Source organism: Lissotriton helveticus, assembly GCF_964261635.1.
Source record: "Lissotriton helveticus chromosome 1_1 unlocalized genomic scaffold, aLisHel1.1 SUPER_1_unloc_1, whole genome shotgun sequence".
Taxonomy (NCBI): domain Eukaryota; kingdom Metazoa; phylum Chordata; class Amphibia; order Caudata; family Salamandridae; genus Lissotriton; species Lissotriton helveticus.
Genome location: NW_027611648.1, coordinates 4,886,481 through 4,908,118, shown reverse-complemented (window position 1 = coordinate 4,908,118; position 21,638 = coordinate 4,886,481). Strand labels below are relative to the sequence as shown.

Below are 21,638 nucleotides of genomic sequence, written 5' to 3'. Positions count from 1 at the left end.
AGGATACCGGGATTTCAGCACCCCTGGCAATGTGATTTAGTAATAAGCAGATGTATTTGCTCCACCTATCGGTATCATTTAAAAAAACATCCGCAGGGACTCCGTCAATGCCCGGTGCTCGGCCACTGTGAACGGATTTCAGGGCAAACAGTACTTCACTCTGAGCAAAGATGTCATCATCTGCGAACAGGTAAGTAGGGCAGGAACTGTTACCGAATTGGTCCCTGGAAGAGTACTGTTCACTAAAAAATTTGACCCATGCATCATGAGAGACATTGTTATTGGGAGCTTCTGGAGACCTTTCGTGACCCCATTTGACAATGTGCCAAAATAGTCTAGAGTGTTTGCGATCACTTGCACACTTCAACTTCTGCCAGTGGGCTTCGTCCCATTCTCTTTTTGCCCTAGCAATACAATTTTTATAGTGCTTCCTAGCAGATCGAATCTCACCCAGGTTGTTGCTCTTAATGGCAACTCCTAGGTTGGATCTTGCCGCCCTACAGTCATGGTTATACCACTTTGCAGCTTTATAAGGACAGACCCTCTTGTTATGTACAGGTTTTAGGAAGTAACTTTTAACTTCATTAAAGAGAGTCGTATGTGCTTTAGTTATGTCTTCATATCCCTGTGAGGTCCCAGCTACGCTCTCCAGGGCCGCAATGGCCTTGTCTGTCGCTGCTCCTATTTTTTCGAGGACCTGCTGGTCTGTCCTGACACCTGACCACCTTAACCTGCGCATATCGTTAGTTGGAACAATCGTCGGGAGCAAAAGTTGGTCACAAGGGGTCGGTGCTATTACTTTAAACGACCACCAATTGTGAGAGACACATAGAGGGTCATGGTCGCTTTCTGGCCTTACTGTTACCACCATGTCCCTAACAGATGACCATATAGATATGCTACAGATGACATAATCAATGCGACTTTTGTTTCGCCCGTTGTTAAAAGTCATGGCAGGGACTCGATCTGACTTGGTTCGACCATTCAAGGCTCGTAGCCCGTACTCCAGGCACATTGCATTTAAGCCTAGTATGTCAGCCGTCCAGCGAGTTATCGGAGGAGTGTTTAATGTGGGGATATCCCATAGCTTATCTTCCTCTACCCCGAGAGGGGAGTCACCAGTGATGAGAGGTTCAAAAGTGCGATTTAAATCGCCTGCAATTAGTATGTTTTTCCCTGCAGAGTGTATCTCTAGGAGATTAAAGAGGCTCAAAAGAACCTCAGATTTACCTTTGTTTCCACCTCTAGCATAGATGTTATAAATATCTATGGAGATGGGTAGATCACTAGTGAGTCTGATGAGCTGGATATCTTTTTGGTCAAGCTCCACACATTTTACAACAGTTTTTAAAGACTGCCTGATCCATATAGTAAGACCCCCCATCGGACGCCCTTTAGGGCCCTTAGAAGCAGGAACATGAAAATTTATGTACCCCAAAGCAAAAACAGGGTCACACGCCCAAGTCTCTTGGAAGATGCAAAGATCGTACTTGTTAATAAATCCAAACCAGTCAGCACAATCCAACTTGGAACATAGTCCAGCCACATTCCAAGACAAAAGATTCCCCGTGTTAGTTATCATGACAGAACTAGGGCTTGTAATAGTCTCATGCATCATCTTTCCACCAGTATCATTACAATTAATATTTTCATTGGATGGGCCTGCTGGATCCTCAAAGGGGGACCCCTTAGTTCGATCTTTAGTTAAGTAGCTGGCCTCTCCAATAATGCTTTCATCACAGACAATTAGTGGCATAGAGTTACAAATAGGTGGTTGTCAGTCACAAGCATTCAAGTTTGATAATGCAGAGAAACGATTTTCCAACCCCAAGCCCCAGTCCACCGAGGCAACATCCTTCCTCCCCCTCTTGGTCACAATGTTCCATTTGGTTCTCAGAATACTTGAATTCGGACCACTTCCCTTCCTTGGGTAGAAGAAGTCCAGAGTCAGTGGAACTATTGAAGTTGATCTCCGCTGTGGTGGTAAAATGTTGGGCAAGATATTAGGCAAGACCCCAGGGTCAGAAAAGTGAAGGACAACACACTCCCCCTTAAACTTTTTGACCCTGTCCCCAATCCACTGAACCCTTCTCGCATTTACGAGCTCTTCCGAGAGTTGCTGCTTTCCCCATGGAGAAATTACCATGTTGTTGGTCAGCCATGATAAAGATTTATTTATTAAGGAAGATGTTGTTTCGTGTTCTCCTTGGGCCAAGGGAGGGACGTTAGCAAGGACAAGAACCAATGGGGAAGCTTCAACTACAAGCTCCAAAGTCCCTTTCTCAGTGATTGGGTCAACAACAACGGGAACTGGAATCGAAACATTAGGAGCATCACCAGGGAAGTTAATCTTGGGTGCCATTGGAGGATTTGATGCAGGGATAGGGATAAGTCCACTATTAACTACAGTGGCTGGTTTGCTCAGAGTAGACTCGATCCTAGAAAAAACAATTTCCGGGAGTTTACCTACTTCGCCCAGAGTTTTTTCTAATAAACCTTCTAATCGGTTAACCTCGGAGGTTAACTTATCTATTTTACTGACCAGAGGTTTAACTACACCTTTGATTTTTGTTTCCATCAACGACAGTAATTTGTTAAATTGGGCATTTGAAAGTGTAACATAAGCCTCACTAGTCAGATCAGCCTCCTCTTCCTCTGAAAATTTCCTCGGAAGGTTTGCTACTTTATTCTTGGCTGACCTTAAGCCCTCCCGTTTTGTCGTAGCCTTTTGGTTTTCCCCATTAATCCTCGGGACTAAAATGGGTGCTGCAGGGGAGATTGGGGACTCATTACTAGTGGATATCTCAATCAAAGCTTCATTAACACTAATGTCTTCAATACCAGCGACAATACCACTAGGCTGGATGATGATAGTATCAGGAAGAGAATCAAGTATTTCACCATTTAAACTACTGTTTGTCTGAAGCGCAAAAGGATCATCTGACTCAATATCAATGAGGGGAGATTGGGTAGGTGAATCTATTCCCAAGGAAGATCTCCTATCACTATTGATTCTGTCTACAACATGTACAAGATAGTTGTCAATAGTGTTATTAGGAGTAGCTTGCTTTTTTGGAGGCATATTTCTCTAAGCACAACAGTTACAATTGGATGCACAAAATAATGATAACCGAAGTGAGCTACAAACTGCAACTCAGTATATATCACATCAAACAAGGAAACCGGGCCCAACCCAACCTTGGCCAACCTCGGACGGCCTTTGTCCGGGCTTCGTCCGGCGCGTCCCGCGCGCGTCCCGCGCGCGTCCCGCGATGCGGGAGGAGTGTCGAGATTTTAAAGGCCTCCTGGCGCCTTGTGGGCATGCGCAGAATAGAGGCTCCTGGGAGATGTAGTCTCCGTTCCCCCTCTCGGCGGCCGCGCCTGATCCCAAATGGCGGCGGCAGCGGGGGAAACGGCAGCGGGAGTCACAAGCAGCAGTCAGGGCACAAGACAAGGTGAGCACACACCAAAACGCCAAGGTCCGTAGTAGATTATGGGTTTAATTACATGCTTGAGCATAATTGATTTAGGAATCTAGTAATAACTGTATGCTCCTTTTCAGAATTTGACAATCCTAGTCAGTATAAGGCACAAGCAAACCCCATATTTAAACTGTGGTCAACCCCCTGGTAGCTTGGCACAGAGCAGTCAGGCTTAATTTAGAGGCAATGTGTAAATATTTGTGCAACACTTCAAACAGTAAAACAGCGTAAACAGCACACAAAATCAACACCAGGTTAGAAAAATAGAGCTCAATTTAATCAACAAATCGGAACCCAAAGACAAAAATCCAATCAGTATAACCGGAGATATGAATTTTTAAAGTATAAACTTCTATACAGCACCTAAAAACATAAAGCGTCAACCGAGGCAATCTGGTCATGCTGGACCAGGTTAAAGTAAAAAGTTCAAGCTAATCATGATGGAGCGCGAATTAGATAGAGCCCCAGATTAGTTCAGCTGAAGGTTTTACCCTCTCAAGTTTTGAGCCAAGAGCCCCGTTCGCATTGGAGAGGGTTGCAGGGAGTAAGGAGAGAGTTGATGGCGGTGGTGGACATGGCACAAAGAGCAGGCCAGGTGTCGCAGAAGGTCGGGCTGGAGCTTTACGTTGTTGGTCTTTGTAGGAGAGTAGGGTCTGCTATCCTATGGTCACCCCAAATTTTTGCTTTTTGCTTCACTGGATTTCGACTACTGAGGCTGTGGGCCTGCTGATCAGACCCCCAGCCTGCTGTTCTCTCACTAAATTACTGACACATGTGCTATAGGCACATACCACAATTGGAAATGGACTCCTTGTCAGCCCCTGTATAATGCACTATAGGTGCCCAGGGCATAGGGGCCACCAAGGCCTACCAGGGGCTGCAGCATATCTTTTGCCACCCCTGGCTGGTTCTTAAATTGACACAACTGGCTGATCACTCAGCTGGGGTAAGGTGGTGTAATCACCCCTTGCTTAGATATAGTATACCTATATCTAAACCTATATCTGGACACATATAAACCTGTGAGCCACTCCTATGGAAGGCCTCATCAATCCTGGAGGCAGAGTGCGTGGTTTTATGTGAGATGGAGCTCTAGCATGAGCTGAGCCTGTCTGCAGCTGTCGGGAACAACTCCCTAAGCTGTTTCAGGATAATGCCATACCATATACTCTTAAGTGCCTTATAATCCTCGCGGTTATATAGCAACTTTGGTTTGGCTTTATCAAAACATGTCGTGTAAGGTGTCATACGATTTGGAATACTATCCCCTCGCCAGTTCTGGCGACGGGGATAGCATTCCACCCCTCTAGAGGGGTAGGACATGTTGCTTTACTTAAATGCGGTTAATTTCTACAAAGACCTTAGATCCACAAAATGGATGCCTCTGCCACAGACAAGAGTCTGGACCCCTGCAGCTGACCGAAACTCAGCCAAATGGGGCCTGGACAAAGGGTTTCCTGTCACAGGAGGGTGTCACCGCCCTCCAGACAGGAGATAGTGGATTGTAGCAGGGAGGTTTGAAAGAAACCAGACACTGCTTGGGGCGCACAAGGCTGCCCCTTGCATAATCCGGCCAAACCGGTTCTGGGGCACTCCAGCCCTCGTGCCAGGGAGGCCTGGATCAAAGGAAGGGGGTGTATCCACCCACTTCCTGGGTCCCACCCATAGGGGGGGACCTAGCAGGTAATCACGCCCCCCAGATTCGAATAAGAGTGGGAGCAGTGCCAATGCACTTCAGATTTCCTGAAAGAAACATAAGAAATTAAACTCTGGACCCTTGGACCTCCTACTCAACGTGGAAGCCCGAAGAATCTCCCTTGTGGCCAAGGAGTGACCACCCTGCACCAGCAGGCACCATCCAGCCCTCGACGTCTACTTTGTTGCAGTTCCCGCCGGAACTCGAGCGACAGAGATAGACGAGATCAAGCTTGCCTGCCTTCCAACAGCCCGATCCACAGTCCCTGCAGAGCTGAGACCCGTGGAGGCGACCGGAAGCGTGGGGCACGCCATCTTGAATTGACCACGAGACGCTGACCGTGCAGCCCACGAGTGACCCTCGAAGCTGTGCACCGGGGTTTGAGAAGCCCCCACCCTGAGCCACTCTTGCAACGAAGTTCAGCCCTCCACACTCGACGAGTGCTGCGTGGGGCCCTTCTGCTCCATTTGGCTCAACGCGTTGGCCCGGTCACTTGCCAGCTGGCTAGTGGTCCCTGTGCCGACGAAACTACAAAGACGACTTGTGAATCTGGTTGCTCCAGATCTACACCAGCTCCCCTGAAAAGGAGCACCCACTCTGACCTTCCTGGTTCGAGTGAGAAGCAATCTCCCGGTTCCGCGTGGATTGCTTTTGCCAAGTGTTGTTTGCTCCAATCTTGAAGCCGACAGCGCCGACGGCGAGAGCCTGCGTGGGACAGATCGTGACCTGCTCCTGGACGTCGCAGATGCCCCAGAGCCCACGTGACAGCGGAGAGAAGCTCCTCGACGACCACCTGATTGCGCCCGACATTGCCTGGTTCCGTCCTGGTTCCACCCTGGTCACTGCTGAGTGACCCAGACTCTGTCCCCTCTGCTTTCAGGTACTCTTCGACTTGAGTCCACCCTTGGACTCCACCGGACACTTCACTTTCACCCCGCCTGCAGCCCTTTCAGCTTCAAGCACCAAGAGCCTGCGTGACGAAACCCGACTCAACTTCGACCCTGTGCACCCGCTTCCTGTGGGTGAGGTAACTTTGCTCCGCCGGTGTTCCCACACTGGTACACATCTCTAGGGTCTGTGTCTTAAGTTTTGTTCCTCTAGGTTCAGCGGAAGTGTCCTTAAACTCTAACTTTACACTTTTTACGCACCATTGGTTAACATTGGTGCATGCGTGCGCTTTCCGCACTGCTCCCGAATCCCGTGGGCCGTTCCCGACTTCAGCATTGCTTGTCCCGACTGCTCCCAGCGATGCCCTAGGCCTAACCACTGCTCGAGTGGCATCTCTTATACCACTTGTTTAGTATATGGTTTGAGTGGCCACCCGCCCTCATCCATAATTGTGCAACTTTGTATGTTTAAACAGTGCTTTTGATTTAACGCTTGTGCCCCTTTATTCATAAAGAATACTGGGGATTGTTTTTAGTAATAAACACATATATTTTTATAATATATACTTGTGTGGTGTCCTTTCATTTGATATTACAGGATTGTATGTGGTAAAACAGCTCGCTTAACACGACCTCTTAAGTTTAGTCCATGCTACCCCTAGGATAGCTTGTCTAATAAGGTTGACTTACAACCAGACACCATAAGGGATTGTTTGGTCTGATAATAGGTGGTTCCAGAATTGGAAACATCACCTATCAGGCCAACTTCTCACATTGGTGAGCAGCGGTGCGGATTTGAGCTTGCTGTTGTCTTACCATTGCAATCTTTGTATCAAATTGAAAGATCACATCAAGTACCTCTAGGTACATATAAATCAAAAGCTTAGCATATTAAGTACTACTGAACTTAGTAGTTGTAGATTAAAGGGATTAGCACACCCTGACTACAACTCACTAGCAAGGTACAGTAGGAAAACACTTAGTGTAGGTAAGTGCACCACTTACACCTCACTAGCAGTCATGTCTGACACAGGAAAAGCCTCAGGGTCTGCTCCTGTGACAGTTGACCTTACCAAGGCAACTTCCAGCTATGACAAGTTAACCCGAAAGGACTTGATTGCCTTGTGCATTTCAAGAGGGTTAAAAAGGGGCAGAAGTCCCACCTGCCAGATCCTGATAGACATTCTAGAACAGGATGACTTAGAGAGGGCGAAGGAAGCTTCCCTAGAGTCAGGAGATGGAGTGAACCCCCCTGTAACTGATCCCCCTCAAGAGGAAGGAGAAGAGGAAGAAGAAGAGGAGGAGGGGGACTCAGAAGTAGAGGACCCAGAAGATCAGGATCAGAGGGGTAGCCAGGTCCAAGTTGCCAGGCTTAACCAGGCCAACTTAGACCTACTGGGAAATGGAGAGGGCCAGCACCTCCCCAGATCCCACCATGTCATTCTCCCAGGCAACAGAAGAGTGAGATCTCCCTCAGGGGACTCTCATATTTCTAGTGCCTCCAGAGAATCTCAGAGAGGCATGACTGCTTCTCAAAAGCTAGAGCATAGGGCCAGAATGAGGGCTGTCAAACTCCAGATAGAGAGGGAGGAGGTAGCCTTGGCTCAAGCTAGACTTGCCTTGGCAAGAGAGCAGAAATTAAGTGGCTTAGATGCCACTGGTGGCAGCAATTTTCCAAGAGAAAAAGACAGGGGCTATGATAATAGAAACCTGACAAAAATTGTGCCCCCCTACAAAGAAGGGGATGACATCCACAAATGGATGACTGCTCTGGAGAGAGCCTGCATGGTACAGCAGGTTCCTCAGGATCAGTGGGCTGTAATTTTATGGTACTCCTTTTCTGAGAAAGGGAGGGACAGGCTCCTCACAGTTAGACCTGAGGATGCCAAAAACTACTCTGTTTTGAAGAGTGCTCTTATTGAAGGGTTTGGCCTAACCACTGAGCAATACAGGTTGTTGTTCAGAGACACCCAAAAAGCACAGACTCAAGACTGGACTGATTTCGTTGAGTGTGCCACTAAGGCTTTGGAGGGTTGGTTGCAGGGAAGTAAAGTTTCAGACTATACAGGATTGTACAATCTTATAATGAGAGAGCAGATCCTTAATAACTGTACAAACCAGCTGTTGCATCAATACCTTATTGACTCTGATCTGACCTCTCCCCAAGAATTGGGAAAGAAGGCGTACAAATGGGTCAGAACAAGGATTAAGCAGAAACCCCAGAACCAAGGTGGTGACCAGAAGAAAACAGACCAGAAGGGTGGAAATCAGAAAGATAAAGAAAAAGACCAGAAGTCTTCAGGCCCCCAAACTAATAGTAAGGAGGGTGGTTCCCAAAATGGAAACAAGAAGAAGAAGAACAAAGGTCCAAAGACACCTTGGTGTAATACCTGCAAATCAGTTTCACACTGGGGCAGTGAATGCACTAAGACAAATCCAGTCCCCACCACTCCAGCTCCTAAAGCAACTGCAACCCCTAGTACAGTAAGCAGTGGTGGAACACAGTCCAAGGGTGTAGCTGGGTTGACCCTGGGTATTGAAGTAGGATCTGGCCTAGTCAGAACCCCTACACAGGCAGTTCTCCTATATGATGTGGACATAGATTTGCCCACTGCAGTAAGTCCCAGTAACCTGGGAAAATATAGGCAGACGCCTTTAATTAATGAGAAACTGGCTCAGGCCTACAGGGACACATGTGCCAGTGTCACAATGGTGACACCTGACTTTGTGGACCCTGGACAGATTGTACTAGGTGAGAGTTACCTAGTGACCAATGCAAGCAACTGCACTACTTCCCATAGTGTGGCAGTTGTGAACTTCTCCTGGGGAGGGGTAAATGGCCTAAAGAAAGTTGTTGTGAGTGCAGACCTTCCAGTAGACTGTCTGTTAGGCAATGATCTTGAAAGCTCAGCGTGGTCAGAAGTGGAGTACAGGACTCATGCAGAAATGCTAGGGATTTCAGAGCATGTCCTTGCAGTGACAAGGTCTCAGGCTAAGAAGTGCCTTCCTGAACCAGTGGTGGATCTTGGAACAATAGACCAACCACAACCCAAGAGAAGGAGCAAGAGAGGAAAGGCTGAGCCTTCCACCTTGCCCCAGGTTGAGGATCAAGTTTCACAGGAAACTGATTCTGCAGTCCAAGAGGAGACTGTCTCTGAGGAGCTTGAACCTGACCAGGTTGAGTTTCTGGGGACAGGGGGACCCTCAAGGGCAGACCTGAGGCAGGCTCAATTAGATTGCCCTTCCCTTGAACCCCTCAGACAGCAGGCTGCTGCTGAGGCTGCTGGGGATGCCCAAGGTACCCATACTGTGTATTGGGATGATGGACTCCTTTACTCAGAGGCTAGAGACCCCAAGCCTGGCATGACCAGGAGGTTGGTTATACCTCTGCAGTTTAGGGGGTTCCTTCTTACCTTGGCCCATGATATTCCCCTTGCAGGACACTTAGGCCAGAACAAGACGTGGGACAGGCTTGTTTCACACTTTCACTGGCCTCATATGTCAGAAAATGTCAAGGAGTTTTGTCGCTCCTGTGTCACTTGCCAAGCCAGTGGTAAGTCAGGTGGCACAACAAAGGCCCCCTAATACCACTACCTGTGGTGGGGGTTCCCTTTGAAAGAGTTGGAATTGATATTGTGGGTCCAATGGACCCCCAAACAGCATCTGGGAATAGATTTATACTGGTGGTAGTGGATCATGCCACCAGGTATCCAGAGGCTATTCCCCTGAGGACCACCACAGCACCTGTGGTGGCAAAAGCCCTCATTGCAGTTTTCTCAAGAGTGGGCTTCCCAAAGGAGGTACTATCAGATAGAGGCACGAACTTTATGTCTAGCTATCTGAAAGCAATGTGGAAGGAGTGTGGAGTAAACTATAAGTTTACCACCCCCTATCATCCACAGTGCAATGGGCTTGTGGAGAGATTTAACAAGACCCTTAAAGGCATGATAAAAGGATTACCAGAGAAGCTCAGGCGGAAATGGGACATTCTTTTACCTTGCCTGCTCTTTGCTTACAGAGAGGTCCCACAGAAGGGGGTTGGCTACAGCCCTTTTGAACTTTTGTTTGGCCACCCTGTGAGAGGTCCATTGTGTTTGGTGAAGGAAGGATGGGAGTTGCCTCTCAAAAAGCCCAAACTAGACATAGTGGACTATGTACTTGGTCTCCGCTCCAGGATGGCTGAATACATGGAGAGAGCATCCAAAAACCTGGAGGCCAGCCAAGAATTACAAAAAGCTTGGCATGACCAAAAGGCTGTACTGGTAGAGTTCCAACCAGGACAGAAGGTGTGGGTACTGGAGCCAGTGGCCCCAGCAGCACTCCAGGACAAATGGAGTGGACCCTATCCTATCGTTGAAAAGAAGGGAGAAGTCACCTACTTGGTTGACTTTGGAACACCCAGGAGCCCTCACAGGGTAATCCATGTGAATCGCTTGAAAGCATTTGTGGACAGGGAGGACATGAGCTTGCTCATGGCCACAGATGGGGATCAGGAGGAAGAGACTGACCCTCTCCCAGACCTGCTTTCTCAGAACCCTGATGATGGTTCAGTTGATGGAGTAGCCTTGGCGGGCAGCCTCACTGACCAGCAACAGATGGACTGCAGACAAGTTTTGCAGGCCCACAGGCATTTGTTTTCACTCACACCCAGCCAGACTGACTGGTGTACCCATGTGGTGGACACTGGTGACAATCTGCCTGTGAAGAATAAGATCTACAGGCAACCTGACCATGTCAGGGATTGCATCAAGGCTGAGGTGCAAAAGATGTTGGAGCTTGGAGTGATTGAGCAATCAGAGAGCCCATGGGCCAGTCCAGTAGTCCTGGTGCCAAAACCTCATACCCAAGATGGAAAGAGAGAAATGAGATTTTGCGTGGACTACAGGGGTCTCAATGCTGTCACTAGGACAGATGCTCATCCCATTCCAAGAGCAGATGAGCTCATTGACAGATTGGCTTCTGCCAAGTTTCTGAGCACATTTGATTTGACAGCTGGCTACTGGCAAATCAGACTAGCTGAAGAGTCAAAAGCCAAAACAGCATTCTCTACCCCTAGTGGACATTATCAGTTTGTGGTAATGCCCTTTGGTTTGAAGAATGCACCTGCCACTTTCCAAAGGTTGGTGAACCAAGTCCTTACTGGGTTGGATGACTTTTGCGCAGCATATCTAGATGATACTGCTGTCTTTAGCTCCACCTGGGAGGATCACCTGATCCACCTGAAGAAAGTTTTGGAGGCCCTGCAAAAGGCAGGCCTAACTATCAAGGTTACTAAGTGCCAGATAGGGCAGAGTAAGGTTGTATACCTGGGCCACCTAGTAGGTGGAGGCCAGGTTCAGCCACTGGAGAGCAAAATCCAGGCCATACAGGACTGGGCTCCTCCAGTTACCCAGACACAAGTCAGAGCCTTCTTGGGCCTGACTGGGTATTACAGAAAGTTTGTGAAAAACTATGGGTCTATAGTGACACCATTAAATGACTTGACATCCAAGAAGATGCCAAAAAAGGTTCAGTGGACAGTTAGCTGTCAAAAGGCATTTGATGACCTGAAGAAGGCCATGTGCTCTGCACCTATCCTGAAGAGTCCTGACTACTCCAAACAGTTCATTGTACAGACAGATGCTTCTGAGTTGGGGGTGGGAGCTGTGCTCTCACAACTTAATCATGATGGTCAAGACCAGCCCATTGCTTTCATTAGCAGAAGGCTGACCCCTAGAGAGAAACGTTGGTCAGCCATTGAGAGGGAGGCCTTTGCTGTGGTTTGGGCCCTGAAGAAGTTGAGCTCCTACTTGTTTGGAACTCACTTCCTAGCTCAGACAGACCATAAGCCCCTCTTGTGGCTTAATCAGATGAAGGGTGAAAATCCCAAACTGCTCAGGTGGTCCATTTCCCTACAGGGGATGGACTTTACAGTGGAGCACCGCCCAGGGACTGACCATGGTAATGCAGATGGTCTCTCCAGGTACTTCCACTTAGAACATGAAGACTTATCTGGTCAAGGTTAGTTTAATGTCCCTGCGTTTGGGGGGGGGGGTTGTGTAGGAGAGTAGGGTCTGCTATCCTATGGTCACCCCAAATATTTGCTTTTTGCTTCACTGGTTTTCGACTACTGAGGCTGTGGGCCTGCTGATCAGACCCCCAGCCTGCTGTTCTCTCACTAAATTACTGACACATGTGCTATAGGCACATACCACAATTGGAAATGGACTCCTTGTCAGCCCCTGTATAATGCACTATAGGTGCCCAGGGCATAGGGGCCACCAAGGCCTACCAGGGGCTGCAGCATATCTTTTGCCACCCCTGGCTGGTTCTTAAATTGACACAACTGGCTGATCACTCAGCTGGGGTAAGGTGGTGTAATCACCCCTTGCTTAGATATAGTATACCTATATCTAAACCTATATCTGGACACATATAAACCTGTGAGCCACTCCTATGGAAGGCCTCATCAATCCTGGAGGCAGAGTGCGTGGTTTTATGTGAGATGGAGCTCTAGCATGAGCTGAGCCTGTCTGCAGCTGTCGGGAACAACTCCCTAAGCTGTTTCAGGATAATGCCATACCATATACTCTTAAGTGCCTTATAATCCTCGCGGTTATATAGCAACTTTGGTTTGGCTTTATCAAAACATGTTGTGTAAGGTGTCATACGATTTGGAATACTATCCCCTCGCCAGTTCTGGCGACGGGGATAGCATTCCACCCCTCTAGAGGGGTAGGACATGTTGCTTTACTTAAATGCGGTTAATTTCTACAAAGACCTTAGATCCACAAAATGGATGCCTCTGCCACAGACAAGAGTCTGGACCCCTGCAGCTGACCGAAACTCAGCCAAATGGGGCCTGGACAAAGGGTTTCCTGTCACAGGAGGGTGTCACCGCCCTCCAGACAGGAGATAGTGGATTGTAGCAGGGAGGTTTGAAAGAAACCAGACACTGCTTGGGGCGCACAAGGCTGCCCCTTGCATAATCCGGCCAAACCGGTTCTGGGGCACTCCAGCCCTCGTGCCAGGGCGGCCTGGATCAAAGGAAGGGGGTGTATCCACCCACTTCCTGGGTCCCACCCATAGGGGGGGACCTAGCAGGTAATCACGCCCCCCAGATTCGAATAAGAGTGGGAGCAGTGCCAATGCAGTTCAGATTTCCTGAAAGAAACATAAGAAACGAAACTCTGGACCCTTGGACCTCCTACTCAACGTGGAAGCCCGAAGAATCTCCCTTGTGGTCAAGGAGTGACCACCCTGCACCAGCAGGCACCATCCAGCCCTCGATGTCTACTTTGTTGCAGTTCCCGCCGGAACTCGAGCGACAGAGATCGACGAGATCAAGCTTGCCTGCCTTCCAACAGCCTGATCCACAGTCCCTGCAGAGCTGAGACCCGTGGAGGCGACCGGAAGCGTGGGGCACGCCATCTTGAATTGACCACGAGACGCTGACCGTGCAGCCCACGAGTGACCCTCGAAGCTGTGCACCGGGGTTTGAGAAGCCCCCACCCTGAGCCACTCTTGCAACGAAGTTCAGCCCTCCACACTCGACGAGTGCTGCGTGGGGCCCTTCTGCTCCATTTGGCTCAACGCATTGGCCCGGTCACTTGCCAGCTGGCTAGTGGTCCCTGTGCCGACGAAACTACGAAGACGACTTGTGAATCTGGTTGCTCCAGATCTACACCAGCTCCCCTGAAAAGGAGCACCCACTCTGACCTTCCTGGTTCGAGTGAGAAGCAATCTCCCGGTTCCGCGTGGATTGCTTTTGCCAAGTGTTGTTTGCTCCAATCTTGAAGCCGACAGCGCCGACGGCGAGAGCCTGCGTGGGACAGATCGTGACCTGCTCCTGGACGTCGCAGATGCCCCAGAGCCCACGTGACAGCGGAGAGAAGCTCCTCGACGACCACCTGATTGCGCCCGACATTGCCTGGTTCCGTCCTGGTTCCACCCTGGTCACTGCTGAGTGACCCAGACTCTGTCCCCTCTGCTTTCAGGTACTCTTCGACTTGAGTCCACCCTTGGACTCCACCGGACACTTCACTTTCACCCCGCCTGCAGCCCTTTCAGCTTCAAGCACCAAGAGCCTGCGTGACGAAACCCGACTCAACTTCGACCCTGTGCACCCGCTTCCTGTGGGTGAGGTAACTTTGCTCCGCCGGTGTTCCCACACTGGTACACATCTCTAGGGTCTGTGTCTTAAGTTTTGTTCCTCTAGGTTCAGCGGAAGTGTCCTTAAACTCTAACTTTACACTTTTTACGCACCATTGGTTAACATTGGTGCATGCGTGCGCTTTCCGCACTGCTCCCGAATCCCGTGGGCCGTTCCCGACTTCAGCATTGCTTGTCCCGACTGCTCCCAGCGATTCCCTAGGCCCTAGGCCTAACCACTGCTCGAGTGGCATCTCTTATACCACTTGTTTAGTATATGGTTTGAGTGGCCACCCGCCCTCATCCATAATTGTGCAACTTTGTATGTTTAAACAGTGCTTTTGATTTAACGCTTGTGCCCCTTTATTCATAAAGAATACTGGGGATTGTTTTTAGTAATAAACACATATATTTTTATAATATATACTTGTGTGGTGTCCTTTCATTTGATATTACAGGATTGTATGTGGTAAAACAGCTCTCTTAACACGACCTCTTAAGTTAAGCCTTTAGGCTGCTTAGTCCATGCTACCCCTAGGATAGCTTGTCTAATAAGGTTGACTTACAACCAGACACCATAAGGGATTGTTTGGTCTGATAATAGGTGGTTCCAGAATTGGAAACATCACCTATCAGGCCAACTTCTCACAGTCTTCCAGATCGATTGATGCTTTCCGTGCAAGGGGATAGGCGGCAGGGGCTTGTGCTGAAGTTCCGTGCGAGCAGTGGGATTCCGGTGCGAATGGGCTCGTTTCCACTCATGAAGAGTTCAAAAGCTTGATTTAGGAGCCCACTGAACCAAAAGATGCTTATGTGGACACACTTGTGTCAAAAACTTATTTTATAGATGCGGTCAGCAAGTGGGTAAAGTCTGTGGTTGCGGTGGCTCAGGAGAAAGGTAAGAATGTGCAACTTGAGATTCGCGGACTACGGCGGCACTCAGAATCATGCCTGAAGCCTCCAAAAGCAGCCCGCCGGAGCCTGAGGAGTTGCCAGTTCTGAGTTGCAAGCTGCAACAGTCTTTAGTCTACAGACCTGAGGACATGTGACTGGGAGCCCCAAGGCCACGACGAGCCTCCAACAGCCGGGTCGCAGGGCATTGGATTTATTTAGGCATTTTTTATAGCGCATACTTTACCCAGCGGAGTCAGAGCGCTTTACAATAGAGCGAAGTATATAGGATTAGATATTATGGTAACATATTTACAGAGTATAAATCCACCAAAAATTACACAATACAAACTAAAGTTGGAGCGATTAGGGTTCCAAAAAAACACATTCCAGAGTTGAAGCGTAAGGACAAACTAGTCTCCAGTGAGGAACACGAAACAGTCAATGCCTCCAGGCTGTGTAGGTGTATTGTTTTGACCCCGCCCCCAGCCACTGACCACGCCCACGTGCCCTCCCCCAACGCACAGACCCCCGCCCCCACTGCCACAGGCCCCGCCCCCACACACACCACACACACAAGCCCCGCCCCCACATTCACTGCCCCCGCCCGAGTAGGAGCATTCACAACCACAGGCCCCGCCCTCACATTCACTGACCCCGCCCCCGGCAGAGGAGGAGCATCCACACCCACAGGCCCCGCCCCCACAGGCCCCACCTTGACACCCACAGGCCCCGCCCCCTCTCAGGAATCATACGTTAATGCTCTTCCACCACTGCCTCGAGTCCTTGTCTCCCCTTACCTCTCTTGTGGTTTCGAGGGGGCAGTGTCGGCCTGGTGGAGGGGACACACCGAGGGCCCCACGTGACAACAAAGCGCGCGCTGGACAAGGGCCGCCCTGATCTGTAGCTGCGCATGCGCAGGACACTCAGTTTGTCACAAGTGCGCATGCGCAGGATGTCTGCTTGTTGTGGCCGCGCATGCGCTGAGAATAGCGGAGCCCATGAAACATAAAGAGTGTGTAATTGAGCAGCCCGCAGGGAAGCACAGCCTGGAGAGTCCAACCGAGAGGGGACGCAACTGGGAACGTCCACACTGTCTTCCATTCAGAAAAACTGAAAACCCCAGGACTTAACTAAGAGCGCGGGTTAAAGAGGTCTTGATGGGTTAACAACTGCGCATGCGCTGGTGACAGACACTGCGTCCCGCAGCGGAGCACGAGCTAAGAAGGGCCTTGGATTAACAACTGCGCATGCGCTGAGGACAGACACCTTCAAGAGGGCCTTGTATTAACAGCTGCGCATGCGCTGAGGACAGACACTGCTCCCGGGCCTTGGATTACCATGAGCTCCTCACTGCCATGCCAGGGACACTGCAGCAGCAGCTCCAAGCAGCAGGGAGAGGGAGCACAGAGGGGTGAGACTCTGAGACACACATGCAAACAATCAATCAATAAAATCTGTATTCGATCTCTTAAATACAGATCATAAAAGCACAATTTAAATCAGTGATCAACAACCAGCCCCAGTTCATAACAAGTTAAAATCCTATAGCAAGTAGAATTATCTAAAAAGAACATCAGATAATTTTTACAGGACATTTTATCCCATAAAGTGCATCACGTGCCTCATAGACTGAATCCAGTTAGTTTACATCAAATTACTCATTTCTGCATATAATTATTAGTTAAAACCAACCTCGCGCCTTTCTACTTTTCATACAGGCCCACAAAAAGGTGGCTACCACAGACAAAGGGATCAGGCAGAGATTTAAAGAAGTAACGTGCCACCTGGCATTGTTTAAAATTGTGGCGCTTTAACATCGAAAGGATAAATTCTTCTCTTCCTGTATTATAAAACACACAGAACAAGACTAGGTGCAGGTCACATTGGGGGGGATGGTTGTGGGTGGGCACCGGCCTCCAGCAACAAAGCGCTCCCAGCGCTAGAGGTAAAATAAAGCGCTCCCAGCGCTATAACCAGAAAATAAAGCGCGTCCAGGCGCAAATAACGCGCTTCCAAGCGCTAGGAGGCAATTCCAGCGCTCCCAGCGCTAGAGGACAGCACAAGTCCAGAGAAAGTCCTTGGAATGCAGCAAGATGGGGGGGCAAGGCTGGGCCAGGGCCCAGCTCACTGGGCCCTCCAGGCAGGAAGGCAGTCCCAAGTGGCGGTTCCTCCTGGTCCCAGCAGCAGCAGCAGCCCCCCTCAGTAAGATCAGGAAAGAACAACTTGCAAGGGGACACAAACCCTTTTTATACTAATAAATCCTTTGTCTGTGTGCAGAGTGGGGGAAGAACCAGTCGCAGCTGGTCTGGGAGCACCCTTGTTGTGCTCAGCCCCTCACTCTATTCACTAGGCAGGCTAGGGTCGTTAGACGCACCACAGGGGGCGGAGCCAGCATTGTGTGGGGAAAGCCCAGCCCTATTCAGGACCCAGGTGCACTCCTCCCCAGCCATCAGCACGCTAATCTCCACACTCACCACCGGGCAGACCCATCATGACTCATGGAGCCTGGCATCCCAGCCAGCTCCAGCCAATCACACGCCAGCACCTTTATAGCACACACACAGCCATGTCTAGAAGTGGCACTTCCACACTAGACACATACACGCCGCATACATCATTTCGCAGCATTGAATCACACGAGTCCGCACATACCAGACTCGAGCCTATACACCCCACGCATCAGGAACTACCAGGGACACATACATTCCCCATGCATTCCTATGGGAGGGCAGGCCAACCTTACTCCACGCACTCAGAGTGCGCACGCACTTTCCACTGGGACACAGTGAAAGTGCGCAGAACACAAAAATCACCATCACTAGGTCACCATTAAAAGCAAAAAGTTTAGGGGTGAACCTGCTAGAAGGGCCAAGTCCAACACTAACCATGAAGAAAATGCTAACCACCGAAGGGAAAGAATGGGACATGTTGTTGCCACTCGCCCTCTTTGTTATTTGAAGCCAGGTTCAGAGAAGCTTGGGTTGTTCTCCCTTTGAACTTCTTTACGGGAGACAGCCACAAACCTTGCTAGAAATGACAAGAGAAGCGTGGGACCAAGAGAAACAAGAAGAGACACAACACCATCTAGAATACACCCAAAGCCTAAGAAACCGCATACAGAAATTGTGAGATTTTGCTCACAAAAACCTAGAAAAGGCTCAAAGAAGCCAGCAGATGTCTTACAATAAAGGAAAGAGGTGACAACAGTTACAGGTCCATGACTGGGTGCTCCTATTCCTACCTTCCTCTATACGCCAAAAACGGGCAGAATGGAAGGGACCCTATGACGGTGCTGAAAGGGTAGGCCTCACTACTTACCGGTTACGGCTTTCCTCAACCAAAACCCAGATATACCACATAAATCTACTAAAGAAATGGTTGGGACCCCTCCCCAAAGACACCCATTACGTTTTGCCTGACTCAAAACCCATTCCTTCAACATTGAATAAATTGCCCATAAACGAACATCTAACAGAGGAACAAAAAGTGTCTCTTCAGACCCTCTTAGAGTCCTTCTCCTCCATCTTTTCCGACCTCCTGGGAAAATCAACAATACTCGAGCATGCCATTGTTACCCCACCAAATAAAGTAATAAAACAAAACCCCTACAGAATACCAGGCGTTAGGCGGGACTCGGTTCCTGACGAAATAGAGAGCATGTTACAACTAGGAGTCATAAAACCTTCCAGCAGTAACTGGTCTCCCCCATTGTCATAGTTCTGAAACCTGATGGTTCCATCCGTTTTTGAATAAACGTCCGAGCAGTCAATACCATCTCGAAATTTCACTCATACCCGTCGATGAATCGAGAAATTAGGCTTAGCCCAATATATAACCACATTCGATCTTACAAAAGACTATTAGCAGGAAGACCAAGAAAAATCGCCTTTAGCACCTCTAATGGGCTATACGAGTTTACTGCACTGCCTTTTGGGTTACACAGAGCACCAGCGACGTTCCAAAGACTTATGAACAAAGTTTGCTCCCAACATCAAGAGTACTCCTTAGCCTTCATAATATTTAGCCCTAACATGGAACTACATCTCGTCGATTGTGGGAAGATATTCCAAGCACTTAGGACTGCAGGGCTCCACGTGAACTCCAAAAAGACCAGGATAAACTTCACCAAAGTCAAATATTTGGGCTATTTATTGGGAGATGGGGCTATCGCTCTGCAACAAGAGAAATTGAGAGCAGTCTTAGACACCCCCTTCCCTCCCACCAAAAAAGGCATTAGATCCTTTTTGGGCTTACAAGGCTACTACCGCTGGTTTATACCCAATTATTCTGAAATAGCAGCACCACTAACCGACCTACTCAAGCAAGAGAAAAGGAACTAAGACTTGGTAAATCCTCCCCAAGCTGCCAGAAAGGCATTCCACGAGCTCAAGTGAGCCATAACCTAAGGCGGAGAAACCAGCAGGGAAGACCGGAAAAACGGAGAACACCGAACAGCCTTCCGAGAGAGAGAACTGGAGCCTTGGGGAGGTCACAGCTTGTTGGCGAGGAGGGAAAGTCGAAACAGAAGGAGACCAGACCTCCCTGAAGGACGTGGAGTTACCACGCCATGGCCCCGGAGTGACGTGGCTCTTACATGTGAGTGGGCGTCTACGGGGCTTTTGGAAAGGGGCTGAGTCAGAGAGGGATGGGAGGGGAGGCCGAGGGGTGAAAGGGACTCAGGGAAAAGGAAATAAGTGAGACGGAAACAAAGACAAGAGCAGAAATCATTGGCTACTCTTTTTCTTTTGGTTACTCCAACCTCTACCCCCTTCCTTCACATTTATGCATAGCTATTATTTATCCCTCACATCCTCCCTTGACTAAACCATAAAGCAAAAACACTTACCTGAGCCTTTTCCTTCTGTCTGAGGGACGACGGCGGCCGAGGCTCACCTAAGGGACTGAAGTGGTAGACCCTGTGGGAAAGAAGAATACAAAAGAGACAATCAATCATTGTGATTTCCTGTAATAATAATAAAAAGTGCATACCAAGAAATTATTCAATGCAGTGTGCTCCTTCTTGACTGACTCTTCTACAACGGGGAGCTACATACTCTCCCTACAGGGAATGGGAGACAGACACACAGAGACCAACAGACACACACAGACAGACACACACACACAGACACACACAGACAGACACACAGACACACACACACACACACACACAGAGACCAACAGACACACACACACAGACACACACAGACAGACACACACACACACACACACAGAGACCAACAGACAGACACAGACAGACAAACACACACACACACAGACACACAGAGACCAACAGACACACACAGACACAGACAGACACACACAGACACACACACACACACACAGAGACACACACACACACACAGAGACACACACAGACAGACAGACACACACAGACACACACACAGACAGACACACACACACAGAGACCAACAGACACACAGAGACCAACAGACACACACAGACAGACAGACACACACACAGACAGACACACACACACAGAGACCAACAGACACACAGAGACCAACAGACACACACAGACACACACACAGACACACACAGACACACAGAGACCAACAGACACACACACACACAGACACACACACACACACACACACACAGAGACCAACAGACACACACACACACAGACACACACAGACAGACAGACACACACAGACACACACACAGACAGACACACACACACAGAGACCAACAGACACACAGAGACCAACAGACACACACAGACACACACACACAGACACACAGAGACCAACAGACACACACAGACAGACAGACACACACACACACACACAGACACACAGAGACCAACAGACACACACACACACAGACACACACACACACACACACAGACACACACACACAGACACACACACACACACACACACACACAGACACACACACAGACACACACACGGGAAAGCAAAGTAGGAAAACGCTACATACAGTTGTTCTATGCTGGCATATGTAGATTGTTTTATAAAGATGGTGGAACTATTGATTTGAATGCACTTTCTTTTCTTAAGTCACACATGTATGACACAGTTCAGAGTCTGGAGAGCTCTGCAGCCCCTGCCCTGAATGTTGCCTCTCAGTGTCCTGAAGATGCCCCCGCGCTCGAGAGTCACCCTGGGGTCAGAGGTCTCCCTCACCTCTGCTGGAGCCCCGCTCAGTGGGGGCTGCAGGGTCTGGGGGAGGGAGGGGGCACCGGGGGCCCGGCTGCCTGTGAGGAGTGGGGCCCGGTGTGTTATTCCCCCTCCGAGTGACGAGCGCGCTCAACACAACAAAACATGGCGTCTCACTGCTGGGCACGCGCAGGACCGCGCGTCACAGCTGCGCATGTGCGGAGCGAAGACACAACGTCCTATCGCCGAGTTAGGACCTTGCACTGCCCTGGACAGAGGACGCGAAGCCTCACTGCGCCTGCGCAGAGAGACACTTCCCGCTCATACGCCTGCGCAGAGGAAAGACACGTCTCCCAGAGGAGGGACCGAGGAGCTTTGCATTTACATACCTCTCACCCTGTGCTGTGGC

The 21,638-nt window shown here is 49.4% G+C and overlaps 1 long non-coding RNA gene across 1 annotated transcript in view; it reads right to left on the bottom strand.

The window, feature by feature from the left end:
- Nucleotides 1-19,998, bottom strand: part of LOC144805417 (uncharacterized) — a 63,262-nt gene extending 43,264 nt beyond the window's left edge. The window contains exon 1 of the long non-coding RNA XR_013605515.1: nucleotides 19,936-19,998. This is a non-coding gene — a long non-coding RNA (uncharacterized LOC144805417). The remainder of the gene's footprint in view (nucleotides 1-19,935) is intronic.
- Between the last annotated feature and the right edge of the window lie 1,640 nt (nucleotides 19,999-21,638).